Source organism: Ammodytes marinus (assembly GCF_949987685.1).
Source record: "Ammodytes marinus genome assembly, chromosome: 17".
Classification (NCBI taxonomy): domain Eukaryota; kingdom Metazoa; phylum Chordata; class Actinopteri; order Uranoscopiformes; family Ammodytidae; genus Ammodytes; species Ammodytes marinus.
The window spans coordinates 9,330,804-9,350,255 of NC_137221.1; positions in this window are offsets into that span (position 1 = coordinate 9,330,804).

The window sequence follows — 19,452 nt, forward strand, 5'->3', positions numbered from 1 at the left end:
TTCCCTTTTTAGACTCTACTGTTCGGGTCAAATTGACCCGGGACATTATTTGGGTCTAAAAAGGACTACATAAATAAATAAAAACATAAAATTCCTTTACATATGACCGTTATTTTAATTCCAAACAATATGGATACAATTTGTGCTTAATGTTCGCAATTAATCTTTACTAGATCACATTTAACAATGGGAGTGACATTCGTTTTTGTGATTTTTGTGAGTTATGATATAATTGAGATTTTGGTGGCATACATTTAGGAACAATTGTTGGTTCTGGTGTTGGTTGTTGGGGTTCTGTTAGTGAGTTTTCTTTAAGTAAAAATATGAAACGGGTCAAATTGACCCAAACACCACAAAAGGGTTAAACAAGAAGTTGCTGATTTGATATAGAAATCACTTTATGTCAGTTAATTACTCCTAAAAATCCATCTGTACTAAATCAGGTGTAAATACACAGCCTAGGCTCTGTAAACAGGAATATTGCTAGATACAGTGGGCCCCCTTTGTTTAATTAAATACCCTTGCTTTACCTACCAATTTACAGAGCCTAGGCAGTGTATGAACACCAAAAAATTCAGCGCACATCCAGTACGGACAGGTTGGAATTTGTGAAATGGTTACTGATTTGACAAAAAAAATATTTTGACAACAAGCGGCATATAGTTTTCCCAAATTTTTAATCTGAGAGTGGGACGCAAAACCCCCTGATCTCTACATGTTTTGGAGAGTGATTTCTGTTCAGTCCATTTCGCTGACCTCATTTCACTTAAGGCTGGGTGTGGGCCGCTGGGTGTGTGTTTGTTCAAGCCTGTGTGCCAGGCAGCATGTGTAGCACTGCGAGATGGGGTCCAAGCCACAAGGTGGAGACCCGACAGCGCTGCGAGCTCCGAGCGGGCCAATCCCCACTGACCTCAGCACATGTGGCCTCCCAGAGGATCACAACATCCTGCTCACTGACCACAACACCCAAACAAACCAAGACTTTTTACTCTATCTGCTTAACGTTAACAGGAAGCAACACAGCTCTCCTGTGTGCCCAGAAAAGACTTATTTAAACATGATCTTTTTTTTTTAGTGTTACTCCTTATTCCTTTCACTGTCACTTTTAGCTTTCCCTATACGCACAAGTTTGTGTTCCTCTCTCTCTGCCTTTGAAAAGACCCACACCCCACACCCCTCACCCCCCACCCAACACCACCACCACATCGCACAAACACAGATAAACAAGCGGCAGGCAAACATCCTGAGTGGTATTATGCTCAATAGCAGGTGCTTGGCGTTCCTGTAAACGGCTTTGGTTGAGTGGAAAGGTAAACAGAGCGACCTGATGACAAATCTCTGGACGCTTGCCCTGGCGATAACACAAATGGCAAACAGGAGACGCGTTGCAGCACATAATAAGGCGCTCCGAGGTTTCGGACTCTTTGCACATTTCTCTGCACAGCCTCCTTAGGAAAGTTGACTTTGACATGTCAGTGTGTGTGCAGCGCAATCAGTGGGCCCACAAATCCAAATTTTAAACTGTCTCAGTCCTTAAAGCAAAATAAATCCTGGAGAACAGTTATCGTCAAAATCAGTGAATATCTCCTCACGATCGACCACCTGTTCGTACTGTGTGTCCGCTGAAAAGAAAGATCCAGTGTTAACCCACAGCATAGGCTCTGTAAACAGGAATGTTGCCAGCTATGGTGGGTCCCCTTTGTTTACAAACCCTTTGTTTACATACCAGTTTACAGAGCATAGGCTGAGTATGAACAGCTAAAGAAATGTCAGCACACGCACAGTACAGACAGGTAGTGGATTATAATGAGATATTCACTGTTATCCCATTCTCTGTCTTTGTAAGCCACCTTCTATCAAGACTTTGTTACAGGATAACATGCATACATAAAGCTCATGCCGAAGGAAAAAACATCTTCAAACACATCGTTTGAGTCTCGTAGGCCTGGTCACGTGTATGTGCACAGCAGAGAACATTTCTAACACAACTTGCAAATGACTTAGGAGAATAGAGGCACAAAACAATCAGATCATTTAAAACCTGTGCCTTCTTCACTTACATTGCACATGATTATGCTGCTAGACCCACGCAATGGGAATATGAAGTGTTTTCTTTTTTCAGAATATGAATGAATGTTTTCACTTGCAGGGCTTCCTTTTGGATGTCAACTTTTCACGTGAATGTTGAATGTTGTTCAATCCTTCATTCAATTCCTGCCTCAGAGGATTCAAATCATTTCTCAAGGTATTTCAGTGACGCTGATCAAGATTCAGTACATTAGCTTTCAAGTGTCTTATATGGAGTAAAGATGAATTCACATGTAGGCTACCCTAAAAAAAGAGTTTTGTGTTCTGGGGGCGGAAAGTGAAAGCGAAAGTTGAACAAAAAGATTAAAAAGTGCATCCATCTGTTGTCAAGAAACGAAAAGGGCCACACTGTAAGTTAGTTCGATGACTAGAAGCTGACAATTTGAGTGTGTTAGCATACTAGTTAGCACTCTACAGTACTTTACTTTGCAGGTATTTGGTATTCAAGCGAAGTATTGGACAAATTGAACCAAAGGATGACGTACATACTGTAGAAGGTGAGGTTGCCCAGAGCAAAGACTGCTGATAACCAAAGACATTAATTTTTCCATTGGGTACATACTGTATCAATGCTTGTATAGAGGTTTGTCCACCCAATAGATTTGACCAAAGTGATCTACGAACCAATAGGCTGACATTGCCATTCCAAGAACAATGCCATCAGCATGGCAAAAAATAGTGTCAATATCAATCTTTCATGACCATTCAACCCACAACTGCAACCCATAAGAGGTGTTTGACTTAAGCATGGAAATAAACACATTTAACCCACATAAATGTGCAAGAATCCAGGCCACATAGGGTAAAGATATACGCACTTCCTTTCGTATTCTGTCAAAGAGCAAAGTACTGAAGAAAGTGGACTCAACACTGCTTGCATGTTAGTGCAGACTTAGACAAACAGATGCAGAGTTGTACACACTAACTACAACACAATGAATTGGCACAGTTCTCCCAGTGCGACTGGTAAACCTGAGGAAGTGGCAATGGCCCACTCGGACAACAACAGCCTCTCTCGGAGTTCTTCTACACGGCTGTGAACAGCCTTTGTCCCCCAGCATTTATCAGACACTCCGGAGGAAGAGAGAGTTTATCTTAAGAGCTCCAAAGGTTAAAAACCTCTGGTATCAGGACACTTTTAGGGCCATTGTTCTCTGGCAGAACATCGATAGATGTCCAGGCCAGCGCCAAAGCTTGTTGGAGAAATAGGGGGGGTGGGCGGGGGGCTAATGTGAGCAAAGGCTGTAACATGTGTGTGTGACTCCCATGTCTGTTTGACAGGGGGCATCCTGTTTCTTGGTGTGGTTCATGTGCGTATAGATGACCTGACAGGCGGAGGGTCAGATGTGACACTTCTTCTTCTTATCTGTTATTTCTTTAGAAGTCTTGCATATTGACCATATTAGCATACCATTGACTATATTTTAGCTGACTATAATGAAAGATCACAATGGAGCAAAAAGAGGAAAGGAAACAAAACAAAAGGATAGGATAGGAAAAGAAGAAGTTGAAAAATACCCCCCTCCCCCCAACATCTTCTTTCCTCTTCAGATAATGTCTGGAAACCACCTCTTTCCATGGATCAAAATGCCACACATGAACCATTTCAGTGGCTTTTTACCACAAATACATCCGAAGTATCATGGTTAACATGATGGACATGCCATTCATCAAGCCTAAATTACAGGGAATGGTCTATCTGAGTAAAAAGGGGGGGATGGAGATCTAGCTACCCTGTCCCCAATAACATTTTTCAATATGAGCCTTATAATGTGGCCGGCGAGGATACAGTTACACACAAACGCAAATCAAAATATCTTGTTTTGTGAGGGAGTCTAAATATATCAAAGGCTATGTGTGCTTACTAAAAGGAAACATATGCATTTCATGTTTTCCCAGCATTAATGAAAGCCATGTGAATTATATTACTGTATGTTTGCAGTCTGTTCAGCATAGCAACATGACGGGGGCATTGGGCGGGGGCAAAAACCTGCCCCCACCCAATGTTCCCGCCCTGAAGCCGACGAGATAACTGCCCCGCAGCCAACGCATCCAGCTGCTGTTTTTATTTGTTTTATTTTAAACTATTGGAGGTTAAAATGTACAAATAATTGAGTAACAGCTAGTTGCCCCCTGGCCCTCACTTTGCCGCAGAGGTATACGTCAGCTAGATGGGCGTTTCAACGTCTCCCCGACGTCACATCAATGCCCTTTTTGGTAAGAGGAAATGAGGCGGAGTAAAGATCTGACAAGATGGCGACGCGGATACTATATCCCTTTTATATACTATCTATGGCTGTAACATGTAAAAATGTCTGCTGTGCCTTAAGATGTCATGTTTGTGCTATAGGAAATGCTAAATGAATACATTTGAACAGTTTTCAGGGTCTAATAAGGACACGCCACTGTCACCACTACTGCCACGCTGTGTGGTAACTGTGAAGGCTGCCAATATGAAGCTTTAGAAGTGAAACATTTCAGAGTGGTTCATTGAAGATTGTAAAACACAAACAGTATCCACTGATTAACAGGCGGCTCGTTGTGGGACGCAGTTCGTAGCCGAAGGGGATGGGTGTATATGCAAAGAGAGAACCCAACATGTAACGGGCCGCAATCCAAATACGCTCAATGTGAGCAAGCCCAGTGGTCGTGGTCTCCCAAGAAAACCACTTCTGATAAAACATTCAACATGGGAATGTTTGAAGGGCAAGCCCTCCCTGGTCTCGGCAGCCGCATGCGTATTTACAAACATCTGCAGATTCCCACTGATGGGACCTAAAGATCCTTCTGTGGACTTCCCATGGGAAAGGCTGTGCCAGAATTGGGACAAGACAACTTACTTTTAAAGCCAAGGGTAAGAGTGACAAAATAATAAAGTCACCCAAAGAGACCTCCCTACCCAGTGGGCCCATCTTGGAGTCGCGGTGGGGATTCAAACAATAAATAGCTTGACATTAAAACCACATTTAAAAATACCATATACATTACTTAGACTAATAGATTGCTTTGCCGACATTTATCCTTATCCTTTATTTAATATCAAACTCTGTCCAATCAAAGCTCCCCCTCAAATGCATTTTCATTTCGTATCATAAGACTAATTAATGCACTGGGTATCTGAGGGCCCTTAACTACGGTTGATATTTCTAACGGATACCACTGTTTAACATTTTTCTCATCCTTTGAATCTTAATCTGATGATTACAGCAGTGTCTGAATCATTATAGCTTTAAGTAAAGCTTTCATGTCCTATGATATAACATCTCAGATGCTGTTTGAGTATACCTCCCACTCCCCCTGCCAGACACAGACAGACAGACAGACAGACAGACAGACAGACAGACAGACAGACAGACAGACAGACAGACAGACAGACAGACAGACAGACACACACACACACACACACACACACACACACACACACACACACACACACACACACACACACAGCACTAGCAATCAAATGGAATTTTAAGGTGTTTAAGGGATGTTCATTTGATGAAATATTTTTATAAAAAATTTCTTTAACATTTTTTTATTAAAGATTTTTAAAAAATGCGTCACTCCATTACATATTGTCAAGTACATACCACACACATACGAACACCTCTCAATTAACCCAGTAAAGATCAAATGAATTGCAAATGAACTGCTCTCAGCCATCCACTAGTCAGCATCACACAGCTATACTATCTTTCGATCTCAGGCAAAAACATATGTATGAGGTTATAGGTGAAAACATGCGCTGTATACTGGGAGATAGGGGAGAGTGGCCTAAGTTGTGCCGGTGGGGAAGTTGTGCCACCCATTGTTTCTAGAAAACCATAGAAGAAATTGGAAATGTGACCACATATTTAAGAAGAGCCATCCATTTAACTCATCCTGTAAAGAAGGGAGAAACATGGAATAAGATACAAGCAGATTTAAGCTCAAAAAACTGTTTTTTGCCTTTCAAAGTAAAATCTCCATGATCAAGGTTTTTTGATGATTGTGTCTGAACAATTACAGACACGTTTTGCCCAGACATCCACATATAAACAAAGATAGAAGTGCAGACTAGGTAAGATAGTTAATGCGGAGGAAAAACCAGGGTGTACAGATGGGTCTTGAGCCTTGATTTAAAGGCAGAAATGGCGGGGGGAATCGCATATGCCAGGTGGCAGTTGGTTCTACAAGGGCGGAGCAGCTAGTGAAAAGTAAATTTCTGAGAGTTGTGCCATTGGCATGGCTTTATACGCTTGTCACCAAAAGAAAGTGATTGTCTACAGTAGCTCAGAAGAGAGTGACATCTCCATTCCACTTAACGACACCACTGATGAGAGTTCAGATGGCCAGAAAGATGATGATGGTGACTTTGTCATTGTGAGCTTTGCAGGTAAAACCATTAGATCTGCTAGGCCTTGTTTAAGAAAATTGTCCATCAATCTTTGTCAAATATTTACTTTATTTACTTTAAATAAACCTTAAATAAGTGATTGTCTAATCTAGTGCTTCTCAAATGGTGGGGCGCGCCGTGAGCTGTCACGGGGGGCGCGGGCTGCCTTGATTTCCAACTGACTTTTTTTTTTAAGTGCTAGCAAGCACGATGTGTGCTTGTGTATGGTCATATCCGCGCGAAGGGCCGCGATTTGCAGTAAATTAATGTCCACATGTGTCTCCAAGTGTCTCTGTAGGCTATTTAAAAAGAAATCAAGCAAGTAGACTAATAATAACATTAATGAATTATTGGTTATCGCATCACAGAAGGCCTATAAAAAAAAACACCACCTTAACTATGTTTACAGTTTAAAAATGTTTTGAATGAAATGCAAACCTCAGTGAATCATTTGCTCTTGTTTCTCTGTCCTGAGATTCACACAGACTGAGCAGTCTTGTTTAAATGTTACAAATTGAGCTAATAAACTGAACTTTGAATTTTTTTGCTGCAGAAGTGATCTCAGCTAATTTTTTTGTTATCTAATTTGATAATAAGGTGATTGTATGCAGAATGCTCATGCCAGAAACTCATACAGTGGTTTTGTACGGATGAATAAATAAATATTAGCAGGTTCTCAATAGTATTTCAATTTAGGGGGGGCGCGAAAAAAATTCTGTCTCCTAGGGGGGGCATGACAGAAAATAATTGAGAACCACTGGTCTAATGGATTTGTCTTGCATTACAGTTAATGAGATATATATCAATGGCACAATTTACCCCATGGTATTCTCTCCAACGGCACAACTTACACCACACCGGGGGCAAGTTGTGCCACAAGACAACTTTTTTTCCGAAAGCTATATTTCTTCAACAGTTTATTCCAGATCCAAAGTTTTTATTGCCAGGGATGCACAACACCCTGAAATATATGTACATATTTGAGTTGGAGACTTTACTGTCAAGGCCTCACTTTAAAGTCACTTTGAGTAAAAAGTGGCACAACTTAGGCCACTCTCCCCTACTTGAAAAGCCCCCATGTAACACTTCCTCAGAGGGTTAGAGGGCGAGTGGGTGAACCATGTTGGGTGTGCCAGCACAGGAAGCAGCACTCATCCTGTGCCACCTTCTGCTCTTGTTGCAGACGGGAAATACCACCATGACCCAACACTGATAAGGACGAGGAGCTGAGCAACAGCCACGTGGTACACCATGTCAGACAATAGAGGGACCATGTACTCCGTGTTTATGTGTGTGTGGGAGAGGGAAGGAGCGAGAGAGATTGATAGGGATGGGAAAATATTTTGTTTAAGTGCAAGGTCACAGTATGCAAGCAATGTAGAAATCCTGGTTTACCTCCCCCTTTATCTATCAAAACGTAGGATGTTATGAACAATTATCAAAGTGTCTTTAAGAATATAATATAGTGAGCAAGTGACGACTTTAAGAAATAAATATTAAAGGAATAGTTTTTTGGGAAATGCACTTATGTGTTGTCTTGCCGAGAGTTAGACAAGAACATTGATAACATGTAGGCCTATATGTACCATACATATAAAGTAACAGCCAGCAGGCAGTTAGCTTAGCTTAGCATAAAGACTGTGAACAGAGGGAAACAGCTAGCCTGGCTCTGTTCAAAATTCTAATTTACCAACCAGTCTACCTGTTATCTAACACAGAAAACAAAGTGTACAAATAATCAAGTCCACTAGATTTCTTTCAGAACAGTCAGCTACTGGCTTTAATCAGATGTTTGCTCAGTTGCATACTATCTATGGTTGCAACAGAGAGTTAGGAAGAAGTTTCTTTAAATAAATTAATAATTTATTTATCAGCCCGAGATTCCTTGGCGACATGTGGCATGCCACGGCATGTGCTGCGCCCTAGCAGTTTATGCCCCTCCCTACATTGACATGCTTCTTGGTCAGTCAGGCTATCACACCAATACACCTATTGCCATAAATGTATAGGCCTGTATATATTTATTGACACTGAGGCACAACATGGTGGCATAAATAAACGGATGTATACGTGTCTGTGGTCCGTTCTGTTATTATTCGAATATGTGCGATCTCTTTGCTTTTAATGACAGTAAATGTATTTCTTATTCACCAATCCTTGCCGATTTAATAATAATATAGAGCTAGCTTTGAGTCATCGATAACAGAAATTTAGGGCTATAACAAAACAAGTAATGCTCCCATTATTTTTTGGAATGACTGATGTAGATAGCAGTCACACATTACAGCACATTGCTACACATTATGGAACAGCAAACAGGCAAATGTAGCCTATGGCAAATGAATAAAAAAAATGATTCAACTTAAATACTTTGAACGAGTTACCATTTGCCTTGCGTGAACAAGGTAAATGCCATTCTCCACTGTATCAGGAGGGGTATGCCACAGGTCTATAAAAGATCCAGGCGCTACTGTGATTGATCTATCATTTAATTCATACGTATAAGGAATAATGACTTGAAACCTCTTATTGAATACAGCTGTGATAAACTGTAAGTTGGAGTTACTGACAAAAACATACATCCTTTCTATCAATTGTTAATGCATGATAAATGAAGACACTTGTAATACCCTAAATTGTGTTTAATATAACCAACATCAACTTAGCAAAAACTCAGCCAACATTTCCATTCTCTTGGCCTGGTGAGAACTATGTGAAACACACTTAAGATGCAGTTGAAATGTATCGCTGTGACGTCAATAGTCCAAATGGATTTCATTTAACACCTCATTCCATAAGCCTTTTCCTCGTCCGAAAAGCAGCACTTCTTCTTTCTTAGCCAATGTGTAAATTCGCCGTGACTGTGAGCATGCATTTATTTCCAGCCGCTCCATGGAAACAGAGGCTCGGCCTATGATCTAGTAGTGGAGGACTTTGATCATGGAAAACCTGCTAGCAAGTTCTCCCTTTTTAAACAAACTGTGCATGACACCGAGTGAGATTGAATCACTGTATGTTCCCTATTGCCCGACGTGCATCAACACAGCATGCAAATGACAGGGAAATAATAGGCCTTCTCTAATAGAAAAGCCGTCGAAAAAAGCTTTTATTCAGTTGGTGCACTGCTTTGCTGTCGCCTATAGTGCTGCTAATGAGGCTCAATGGGCTGCTGATGGAATATGATCAAATATTCTCCAATGAATACAAGCCGCTGTTGAATATACACTGCTTCCGGATAGAGAATTATTTCTACATTGGGACGAAGGTATCAATTTGACATCAACTCATCAACTCTAATGAAGTTCACTGACACCATTGGAGCCAAACACCTCTACTTCTTTGCCAGGTCCCAGTGTGCTTATCCAAACAGAGTGACTGCCAGTTTTCTCGCTTCAAGGAATTTCCCTTTTGCAGAGCACTCCCACCACCTCTCCTTGACAGCAGGGATGATTTAGATATTTCAGGAAATCAGACTTTTAGTGCTCAGATCTGCTCCGGATGGTGCAAATGTGAGACACATGAGTTTTAATTTTCATCGTGAGGTCCAAATCCTCAGATTAATGTGTCTCCTCTTGAAAATAATTAAGCTGTTTCCCCGATCACATTCTCAAATGGATGGATCAACATTAAATAATAGTTTCTTGATATCAAGTGTGATTCCAAAAGGCCACAAGCTGCTTCATAAACCAAAGCAGGGCTGCAATGTTTGACAGAATATATTTAGAAATCATCCAAACGTAGGCCTACCTGGTGCTTTGTCCAGACTTAAAATCCCATCTTTCCCGTTAAGTTTCACAACTGGTCGCATCAACAAATGGGGAATACAGAGGAGAGTAAGGCAGTGTTAACAACAATGTAACAAATAAAGGGCCTTACAACATACTCAGCAGCTGCATGCACAATACCAACGCTGTCAATGATGTGTTGGCCTTTGTTGACACAGACAAACAAGCTTGTGTTTCCTTTAGAGCTGCTCTCTCAAGCTGGTTTCTGTCACTCTTCTTTAAAGATCAGAACATGAAGAAGCAAATTTAATGTTTCAGAATGTGTGTTGAAATCGTGCTTGTTGGACAAGAAAGAGGGCGTACCAGGGTGTGCGTGACGTCCTTTTGTAATGCAAGATTATGAAAAAAATCCACGGTTGGAAATAATCAAAGCTACCAATATATTGCACTGAATTTGCAACATTTATATGTCTCTTTCAGCTAGCGGAGCAGACCAGCTCTCAGCCATAATAGATTAGCACAAGAGGGTGTAGGCTATGTGCTTTCAGTGTGCTAAGATTAAATTCTGAGTGGGAGTAGGCAGCGCGGTCCAGACAGCGATCCATTCAGGACTGTATGTTCTGGCATAATGTGTTCTACATAAAAGCCCTTTTCCTCCACAGGAGCCCATTTTACATTCACGCTGGCCCTGTCCTAAAAAATCTGCAAGAGAGGAAATGGACCACACTGCGTCTATTTCCAGGACAGCCTCTGTGGGACCGACCAGCCTCGTTAAAATGCATTGCCATAACGGCCCAAATTTATGCCTAAAGTTGCTGCCTAAGCTCTTTGTTTAAAAGCACAGCTGCTGGGTGAGGTGAAGTTCCCCTCCGCTGCGGGATGCCGGTAATCGCAGCCCATAGAAACATTATTAAGGAGTCACACGAGGTGAAAAGGTTGCACATTTCCGATTCAGAAAAGAAAGAGTGTGCATACGTGTGTGGATAAATCTGTGTTTTATTGTGTGGAGATGTTCCGTCATCTGACCACTGGCCAAACTAAGATTGAACAATGAAAGTAGTGGCGGTGTTGTGCAGGATTGTTGCATTGTATTCACAGGAAAACCTCTGCTGCTGCTACTGCTGCTGCTGCTGCAGGCCGTCGCTGTCCAGAGGAAAAAAGTGCGGTCGCCTCAAACCAACCACGAAATTACAGCTCACTTTTCAAGGCTTGGATTTTTTTCAATGGGGGCCTATTGTGTCTGAGACAGTTATAGTGGTGAGCTGGAAAAAGGAAAGTGTGGCGACAAAGAATGCAAAGTATTTTGAAAGAATGGTTTTGCATGACTATGAATGATAATCTTATAATTTGGAGCCAATCAGTTACACCCATTCTGTACTGTAGATGGACACGGTCCTGACTGCCAGCTGTTGTTATAAGATCACACACACACACACGCACACACACACACACACACACACACACACACACACACACACACACACACACACACACACACACACACACACACACACACACACACACACACACACACACACACACACACACACACACACACACACACACACACACACACACACACACTGCACTACAACAAGGGCAAGCCGGAGGGTGTGTCTTTTTGATGTGTTCGTATAGGTCAAAAAGTCACCACCAAGCACTTCCACACAAAATGTCTACAGATAAACATCATGGCCTGACCTTTTTAAGCCACTTTCCCAGTTTCACTGCTCACATTGCGGATGTTATTTGGATTTGTAGGTGAGTACAGAGGACGTTTAGTGCTGCTGTACCCACAGAAAATAAAGTTTTGGAGTCCCACCACCACACACCTTTCTGTTGCAACTGGGTGGAGTCAGTGCTGCAAGTGTTATTGGAAATTTGCTCTTCATTTTGTGTCTAGGCTATTGTCGCTCTCAAACATATTCCTTGTGCTTTTTGTGTCTGTGTTTGAAGAAAATACAAATAAAGAAATTAATGACCTTAAAGGTTTGCGGGCAGTGAGTTGTTTGGGCGTTGTAACCGGAGTTGGCATTCACAGCCTCGCTCAAGCAAGAGGCCTCATGAAATCGTCAATTGAAGACTTCCCAGAGAAGTAATGAAACAGGTGTAAGGAAAGTAATAAGATGATCCTACATTCCATCTCAACAGCTAAATTTTGTCATATTCTTTCCTGTGCGCGATTGAGCGCAACACCATAAATCTTTGCGGGGGAGACAGTTTAAGGCTCCCATGTCTCTACAGTAAACATGATAGCCACAGTGCCCAACCCAGGAATGACCAGACCGACACATTTGTCCCCTTAAAAAGCACACCTTGTTATAACACTTTGTTAAAGCGTATACCCAAGAGACCAACAGTAGCGTGTTAATTGGGGAACTGTTTCCAATCTTCATGCTAAGCTAAAATAACCAGCAGCTGTCAATAGCTTCATATTGAACAGACTGACTTAAGACCGGTTTTGATATTCTCTTCTCTGCAAGACAAATAGGCCTATTTCACAACATGTCACACTATTCCAGATAATTCTTTTTCAAGCCTTCTTCAGCATTTAATCAGCACTGTCACTGTTTGTCTCTTGTTACAGGTTCCAGTAATCTGTTCTAGATTATTAGTAACCTGATCATCCTGGGCTCTCTTTGTCATTTCCGCTGTCTCTCCCCTAACAGCAGTGACACGTCGAGCCTCCATTGAGAGTGTATTTATATTAACTTTATAAAGGCAGCTCATCCAGCACTCATCTTTCATCTAATGAGGCCCCAAACTCCAGATGTTCTGACTGAAGCAGCTGAGCTGCCAGCTGCATCCATCAGATACACTGCATATAACAACCACTCCTTACATGTCTCTCTCTGTCTCTCTCTGTCTCTCTCTCTCTCTCTCTCTCTCTCTCTCTCTCTCTCTCTCTCTCTCTCTCTCTCTCTCTCTCTTTCATCTCTCTTTCTAACTGTCGCTTTTTAAACCCTCTTTAAATCTGGCTGTAGTAACGGAATGGAAAAGCAGTAAGAAAATGCACTGGCACAGCAGAGCCCTTTGCCTGCTGCTCACTGCCAGCTCCAGCCTGTGCGTTTTTAATCTTCACCACTGTGTACACTTGTTGTCCAGCTTGTACTATGGCAACGCAGCTGTGTTCTGCTAGACCTTTGCTATGATATCTGGGGAAAGAGACAGACACACAGACACACACACAGACACACACACAGACACACACATACACACATACACACACATACACACATACACACATACACACACACACACACACACACACACACACACACACACACACACACACACACACACACACACACACACACACACACACACACACACACACACACACACACACATTTGGGCAGGAAGACAGACCAACAGGAGGAAAAGCAATAAAGAGTGAGCTTTAAAATGCCAGACCGAACCCGGCCCCTAGAGCAGAGCAGTGTGTGCAGTTCTGTCGGTTTTTGACCGTGTTCTTTTGCTGTGATCATGCAGCTCTTATTATAAGCTGTTTACTAGCTGAACCAGGGGATGCCCTTCATGTCAGAGCATAGACTCAGACCTGCTCCAAAATATGAAAATATTACAGTTAGTTGCAGTTGATGGGCAGATGTCCAAACACATGGAATAAGGATGTCTACATAACACATTTTTTCGATTGAAAACTCCCCAAATAGAGCTGATGATGTTTAAGCCTCAGTTCCTACAATATGATGATGGTGTGAGGTTAGATTTAAGTGACCTATCCTTCTCTTCCATGCAAGTCATTCATAATTTAAGTGGTGTAGCACCACTGCACACGTGTCAGGACCTTAAAAACATGCATGTTATATGAATGGAGCCATGTCCTTGGCAAAGCTCCATTCATCATTCAATTATTGAGGAGTCAGTACTTAAAATGGATTCCTTTGCAAAGTGAAAGAATAAACTCTATTCTTTCAAGGACACATACATTGTATTTAACTCTATTTAATTTAATTTTGTATTTAACAAGCGATACTTATTCACTGACATTATTAAAGTAGTGTGACATCAAACACTATGGGTCCATCAATTGCAGCGTTCAGAGAAACAGAAAGGACTTTGGCAAAAGCTCGGCTTTATCATTTCAACGTTGTTGCTGATATAACATAAAGATATTTCTAACAAGCAATTGAGACTGGAACATGCAGGTCATTTAAATTATTACCCCGACTTCCGTTAGATCTTGCAGTAACAATAAGACATTTCAGGTGTGTTCACTTTTGCTTCTAAATCCAGACAAGTGGGTTGTGGCTATAGGCCTACTGTGATCGCCACTTCTCCACATCAATGCAATTAAAAATGCACAAGTAAAAAAGTAATCACAACTGGAATGAAACTGGACCAAAACTATGATAATGCTACTCAGGATATTGTTTTTCTTTCCGCAAAGAGTTAGCAAAGAGTTGTTTTTAGCTACTTTTGTGGGCTCCGCTAACTCCCAAGGGACATACAGTATCTGGCTCAGCTAAATGCCAGCTATTAAGTCTGTGTGCTATGAGAGGAGAGAGATCCAGAACCAAAGCGTTAAAGCTGCACCAAGTTTCTCAAGTATAAAGCCGTTGCTTCACAGGTCTGACTTGGAAAAGTTTCATTTTTCAGAGGAAAACCAGACCAGACAGATCTGAGGCCAAGATTTTCAGACGGCTAATCTCTCTGCTGATGGCTCTGTTTTGCAGCGTGTTATGTCCCCGGGTCTGATTCGCGGCTAACACATGCACCCACACTGACACATACACAGACAAGCATTCATGCAAGAATGATGTCATGCATCCGTGTGGGTTCTTCTAAATTCCTACAAATTTCTGCTTAATTGCAAGGTATAAAAAGTTGGCACGCACGCACACATGCACATAGGCCTATATAGTTGCAAATACTGCACATGTGTGAATACTTAAGAGGGTTCGGGCCCCCTTGTGACTTGAGACTCACCTACGTGGAGTTTCTTTGTAGTTCAGCAGAGGGTTAGGCCTGCCGCAGCCATAACATGTGTAATGTACCGTAACTCTGGAGAGATGAGAAAAACAATCTGCTGGACTCTGGAAAACAGTGTGTATTAGTACGTGTGAGAGAGAAAGATGAAGAAATACAAGCCTTTTTCTCAGCAGTGTAACTATCAACTTAAAGGTGCACTATGTAACTTTGGGTATGTCAGAGAAGTGAACATTTTCTAAGGTATATTCTCTCAACTGAATAAACACACTTTCCACACAGGACAATTGGATCCCTGGAACACTGATTGAATTTAGAAAGCTTCCTTAAAAGGTACTGTTTCACTGTTGCTGTTTACAGCAGTAGGGCCCACAGTTTGGTTAACAAACATTTTCTTGTCTTACATTTGGTTCCAGGTTCCTCAACATAATTTAGTTCATGATGATATAATTATTCAATACTAAGCAACACTTGTAGAGTAAATATGTTTTGTGAACTCACTGCAGGCTCTGTAAATGTAAAAATATCCCCCTCCTCTGAAACTGCATATTGCACCTTTAAGCTGTGTGAGGTGAACGGGGGAGCATGGTGTAAGTTTGCCCGATTGCCATTGTTGGTTCCTCTTGTCCTCTGTGCGCAGAGGTTATAAGCTACTGACCCATAATAAGCAGCCATCATTTCTTACCTCCGCTTACAGTCTACAACCACCCTTTGCAGCTTCTTAAATCCAGAGCCTCTGCCGCTGCAGTCAGTCAACACCGACCTTTTCGTAGACTCAGACACAGCATTTACTAACGTATTTATAGCGTGGTATTTCCCCTGCTTGCTGCCCTTAACCAAGTCCACCTTCCATTGTTATTCTTCGCGGAGAGGGCATGACATTTGTGGTATACGTGCCATTCTTTCACTACGTTCTCAAAACATTGCAGCCTGACTGAGGGGCAAAGGGTTATCCAGTTGACAGATGCTGAACGGAACACCAAGCGATTATAAAAAACAAGAGGAACCAACAATGGCAATCGGGTAAAGTCACAGTGTAATAGGAAACATAAAATCAGGGAGAAGATGGAAACAAAACCATAATCACACATGTTGTACATTTTGAATTATGTTGTTACTTCCCTTTCAAAAGATTGTTCAGTCAACTGACTTTACTCGATAATCACTATCACAAACTGCACCGTGAAAAAAAGGGATCAGTTTAAGAGCAACATCCTAAATCTTATATTTAGTGGAAATAAGTCGTATCACATAAGACAGATCAAAATCAAAGCAGACGCTGTTAAAATGACTTGTATGCCCAAATATGGGTAACACTGCAACAATGCTGGATCTAACAAGCACAAAAGTGTCTTTTACACACTCCTTTTATACCTTAAACATTGATAACACATGCTGTCCCAAGCCTGAGCCAAGATAACCCTGATGACATCATTGAGTTATTTTTTTTCAAACTCAAAGACATACAACAGTTTTTGCAGGCTAAGTAGTAACTCCTTGTGATGAGGACAACACACTTTGTGTACTACCTGTGTAAAAGTGGTGGAGTGTGCCTTTAAGTTTAAATTAATTTCAGCAGTATTTTCACTTCATAAACGTGTTTGAAATGAACTGGTGTTGACATGTCTTCGGAAGGTACGCAGTTCATTTATTGCTGCCAAGTAACAAGTCGTCACAGTGGATTGCATGGCTGTCACACCAATATTTTTATTCTAAGAATTTAGTAAATTTAAAATTATCATCATTATTTTAGTTTCAGAGGTCTAGTATCAATATGTAGCTCGGTCCCATCATCTATATTTTCAGAGCACTTGAGGGTCACATCTGGAGGGGCCGAGGTGTCTAGGAGGCCGTTTGGAACCAGAGCTTTGTTTTACAGCTCCACATGTCAGTAGCTTACACATGTTCCTATTACACACTCACAAATCAGTGACGCCGGGGTTGGCCCCTTGGAGCATGTGTGTGGTCTCCCTCTTGTTTTAGCCAGAGGGACTGTTTATCCACCTGCACACTGTTTGCTGCAGATCCCATCAGTTGGCCTGGAGGTAAACGTAAGCTATTAGTATTCATATCCTTTAGCCCTTCAAGGTCCAATTGGCGACAAGGGGAAGAGTGGAGGGCCAGAGATGAATTTTTTTAATTTTTCAATTTTTTTTTCTCTCTCCTCCTCTGCCTTTTCCTCAATCTTTCCATTTCCTAATACGCCCTTTCCCCTGCTTCTCTACGCTCCCACGCTTCTCCATCTGAAGAGTGTGTTTTTACATACATATTATTCTCTTACTTTGCCTCCACACTAATACACCTCTACTTTCTGTACTCAATTTATAATGTAGTCAATTTTTTTCAGCTATTATCATCCTCTTTGTCTCTTTCTTTACCCTAGTTCTCCTCACTCACATGCACATTCGTTCATTGTGATTAACGATTCTTTCTCCAAGGTGAATTTCATGATTTAAAATGCCCGTTTGGATGCTTTATTTCATTGATTCTGGCTGGGGAAAAGATGCCTATCCCCAGGTAGAAACTGAAAAAGGAATTTTGTCGAATCTTATTTGAGAAAGACATCTCAGTGTTTCCTGAAGGACCTTTTAGAATAGGCAGAAATCCAGAAAACCCTCTTTTGTGGATCATGTAAACTACACACTCGACAGTCATAGAGTAGACCTATATTCAGATCAAATATAAAACCACTCTTCAAAGGTGAAGGAGTACATATATTTATGTACAAGTAGTATATTTAAGGAACATCTGGGAGAAGTCATATTCTTAACCTCTATCCAGCTACAATACAATGCCTGTAAATAAGCTGCATTGAGCAACTTATCCCTATCTCCCTCCCTCCCTCCATCTCTCACACACAAATAAACACATACTACATTTTCAATAATTGGAATAATAAGATACTAACTACTCTTACTGGCAAAACCAGATCCAAATCATACAGTCTCATAATTTAAGGGCTCAATCAATTGCGGTTGTAATAAATTGAAACATTTGGGCAAAGGCTTGACCTTAATTTGACATCTTAAAAAGGTAGTGGCATTTTAAAGGAGATGCTTTAGCTTTGTTCTTAAAATAATCTAAACGATGACCAAACTTTCAACCAGGACATCAAATTCAATCATGATGATTAAAACAGGTGTTTCCCTAAACAGCAAAGAAGCAAACTCCACAGTTTGAGGAAACACCCGTTTTCCTCAAAGTTGCCCTTTGACTGTGAGTTGCCTTAAAAGGATACATTTGGTTTATTTGCACTTGGTTATATTTGGTGATTATTTCAATCTGTTGTTAAAGTCACCAAAGCAAATGTAATATAGAAAAGCAGCCAACCATGTTTAACCATATAATGTAAATATGACTAAACAAGAGGACAAATGGACAAACGTGTCTCACCCTCTATGATGTATGGCAACTGGTGCTGCTCAAAAACCTCAGACAAACTGATTCGGGTTGATGACTGGAAGTGATGCATTAATGTAAACTTCACAAAGTACTTGCTTTCTTCCTCAATTAACACCTATTGTCATCAGCACTTTGAGAACAGAGCTGGGCGCTTGGCACAGGCCCACACTGCTGTGTCACCTGGGGATCAATTCCTTGTGTGCAGTCCCCCATGGGTCTCCCGGGACACAATTGTTCCACTAATGTCATTGTAGACTTCAATAGGCTTTGGCTGAGCTCCCAATTCCTGCAACACAATGATAGTAATTCATCATGGGAATATTGAAATGGAGCTGCTGCTGTCTGAGTGAGCGTGTTGCCACAGGGATTCTATTGTAGATGTACTGTAAGGGGAAAGACATCCGTGATTCTCATTTGAGGAGCACATGTGATAAAGATGTTCACACACCTTATCAAAAAGTGGCAGAGGGGCTTAATAAGAAAATAAAGAAGAAATCTGATGTGACAATGCTTAAAGTTTGGTTTAAAAAAAACGATAATGACTTGGATTTTGGAATCACTGTGGATCAAGTTTAAATGACCTCTTCAGTAAGTTGAGTTATTTCTATATAGTGATGTCACTGAAATCCATTATCTCAGCAATCAAATGGGTGAATACATCTTTGCGTTACTGAGAGAAATTATGTTTAAAATGACCAAAATAAGATATGGGTTGGTATAAACTTTAATTGCACCTTCAGATTTATGTTAAGATCATAAACGTTACTGATTAGTTATGCAATATTTCTTCCTAAATCTAATTGACTTAAGATGGTTTATGAATATGAGTCAGGCATAAATTGTAATCTAGCCTAATGTTCCGTTCACAAATTCAGCGAATAATAAATCCTCTCTCTTAAACACACCAAACCC